This window comes from Cebus imitator, unplaced genomic scaffold, assembly GCF_001604975.1.
Source record: "Cebus imitator isolate Cc_AM_T3 unplaced genomic scaffold, Cebus_imitator-1.0 Scaffold38, whole genome shotgun sequence".
Taxonomy (NCBI): domain Eukaryota; kingdom Metazoa; phylum Chordata; class Mammalia; order Primates; family Cebidae; genus Cebus; species Cebus imitator.
In genome coordinates, this window is record NW_016107353.1 from 10,419,249 (window position 1) to 10,422,288 (window position 3,040).

Genomic DNA, 3,040 nt, shown 5'->3' on the forward strand with positions numbered 1-3,040 from the left:
GACTAAGTCTTGCCCTTGTCTCACAGGCTAGAGTGCAATCTCAGTTCACTGCAACCTCCGCCTCCCATGTTCAAGCAATTCTCCTGTCTCAGCCTCCTGTGTAGCTGTGATTACAGGTGCCTGTCACCACGCCCGGCTAATTTTTGTGTTTTTAGTAGAGACAGGGTTTCACCATGTTGGCCCCGCTGGTCTCGAACACCTAACCTTTGGCGATCCACCTGCCTCTGCCAACTAAAGTGCTGGGATTACAGGCGTGAGCCACCGCGCCCAGTGTAATTTTCGTATTTTTAGTAAAGATGGGGTTTCATCATGTTGGCCAGGCTGGTCTCAAACTCCTGACCTCAAGTGATCCACGCTACACGGCCTTCTAAAGTTCTGGGATTATAGGCATGAGCCACCATGCCCCGCTGGAAAGACTTTTTTAAGGTGCTTGATGCAAAAACTTCAATAATCAGTTACATAATTCCTTTCTTTCTTTCTTTTTTTTTTGAGACAGAGTCTTGCTCTTTTGCCAGGCTGGAGCACAGTGGAGCACACTGCAACCTCCGCCTCCCGGGTTCAAGCACTTCTTCTGCCTCTGCCTCCCTTGTAGCTGGGACTACAGGCGCGTGCCACACACCCCGCTAAATTTTGTATTTTTAGTAGAGACCGGGTTTCACGTGTTAGCCAAGATGGTCTCAATCTCTTGACCTCGTGATCCACCCGCCACGGCCTCCCAAAGTGCTAGGATTACAGGTGTGAGCCACTGCTCCCGGCACATAATTTCTTAATTTTTACCTTGAGGGTAAAATTTTCCCAGTTTCATAGTGAGAACTTAATTGGCAATTTATAGTTGGTTAAGCCTAAATTTTGTTTCCCCCAATATAGTAATTTACCCAAAAAAAAAGCATTTCAGTTGTAATTTTTTTTAAATAGGAATTCAGGGACTGGAGCGACCTCAGTCCTATTGTCTGCCACTTAAATATTTTCAGACTCCACAGGGGACTGATGTTTTCTTGCATTTTTCACAAGTGTCCCAAGCAGCTTCTCAAATCTCCCTCTAACTCTGGTTTGCAATAAAATACTAAATTTTCAGCTGCTTCTGACAATCCCAAATGTCAACTTCCTCTCCATAATTCACATTATTAACTATTTGTCCTTTAGTGTACATTTTCCATACCATATTTTAATTAATCATTTTTTGACAAAGCTTTGGATATCATATCTAAAGAGACTTGTTTCCGTTTGTAAATATCTCCTGTGAGGAGAAAGCAAAGAATAATCCCCTGTTACTGTATTCTTAAAAAAAAAAAAAAAAACTGCAGGGCGTGGTGGCTAACGCCTGTAATCCAAGCACTTTGGAGACCAAGGCGGGCGGATCACCTGAGGTCCGGAGTTCAAGACCAGCCTGACCAACATGGTGAAACCCTGTCTTTATTAAAAAAAAAAAAAAACCACTTCATGCCTCTTTTTCTTTTATTTTCCCTAGGCACAGAGATCTTATAAGAATGTTTTGGGGTCAAGTTTTGTTTTGTTTTGTTTTGTCTTGTTTTGTTTGGAAGCTTTATTGGGTGATGTGTCCTCAGGCACCCTTTAGTTTTTTCCAGTTCTGGGTTTCAGTACTGTCTGAATAAACCAGTATGCCCGCCATGACTGTGTCTGCTAGAGTGTCTAGTGAAGATCAGCTCCTGGGTCATTTTCTCCCATAAGACAATCTGAGATACAGAGTGTAGCCTTTCAAGGGAGCAGTAAGTTGAATGCTTGGGGCTGAGAGGAATCTCCTGGTATATATACTCTTCCTTTGAAAAGCTAACCCCTTGAGACATTAAGATTGTCTTCACTCTGTGGGTGTGGTGGCTCATGCCTGTAATCCCAGCACTTTGGGAGGCCTAGGTGGGCAGGTCACCCGAGGTCAGGAGTTTGAGACCAGCCTGGCTAACGTGGTGAAACCCTGTCTCTATGAAAAATCGAAAAATTAGCCAGGCATGGTGGCACATGCTTGCAATCCTAGCTACTCTGGAGGCTGAGGCAGGAGAATTGCTTGAACTCTGAAGGCGGAGGTTGCAGTGAGCCAAGACTGCACCATTGCCCTCCAGCCTTGGCAACAAGAGCGAAAACTCCGTCTCAAAAAGAAAGAAATAAATAACAAAAAAGATTGTCTTCACTCAACTCAGTTTCCATTTCTTGAAGATACATTGCTGGTCAGCCAATCAGATGCTGGTGTCGAGGGGAAAACACAATTTCTGCACCCTGGATACTTTAAGATTTGTGGGAAAAAAAACAGTATCACAAAAAATAAAAACCTGACCCCGGTGAGATTGTGCAAGAACTTGCAAAGTGAAACGTACTTGGGGCACTCGCTGGGACATAGTGCAGAGTCTCCTGAGAAGGTGGTCATTGGGCACTTAAGTGAGCAGGATGGGGTGGGAGAATTTCTCAAGTGATTGGATAGCCTGACTTGACATATGAGTGAGGCACATCTGTTTTCTAATCAGCACTGCCACCCCCTAGGTCTGTCATCTTGAAAAGATTTGTTCACTTATGTTAATATCAGGTTTTGTTTGTTTGTTTGTTTGTTTTGAGACAGAGTCTCACTCTCTCGCCAGGTGCCAGGCTGGAGTGCAGTGTCACAATCTCGGCTCACTGCAACCTCCGGCTTCCGCGTTCAAGCAATTCTGCCTCAGCCTCCCGAGTAGCTGGGACTACAGGCGCACTCCACCACACCCAGCTAATCGTTGTATTTTTAGCAGAGACAGGGTTTCACCATGTTGGCCAGGATGGTCTCGATCTCTTGACCTTGTGATCTACCCTCCTCAGCCTCCCAAAGTGCTGGGATTACAGGCTTGAGCCAAATATCAGTTTTTTAACTGTAAATTGCATTTTATTGGTAGAGCTTGAAAGGTAAAGTATTTACAAGGGCATAAAGAAGATGAGTTTCAAAAGAATCTAATAATATATTTCTTTGGTTAAAAATTATCATTTACCTATTTCGTTTTTTCTTTCTTTTTTTAAATTTATATATATATATATATATATTTTTTTTTTTTTTTTTTTTTTTTTT

General features: G+C 43.1%; 1 protein-coding gene across 3 annotated transcripts in view; it reads left to right on the plus strand.

Annotated features, from left to right (window-relative positions):
- The window catches only part of LOC108301928 (zinc finger protein 675), a 79,187-nt gene that overhangs the window by 1,181 nt on the left and 74,966 nt on the right, over positions 1–3,040 (plus strand). The window lies entirely within an intron of this gene.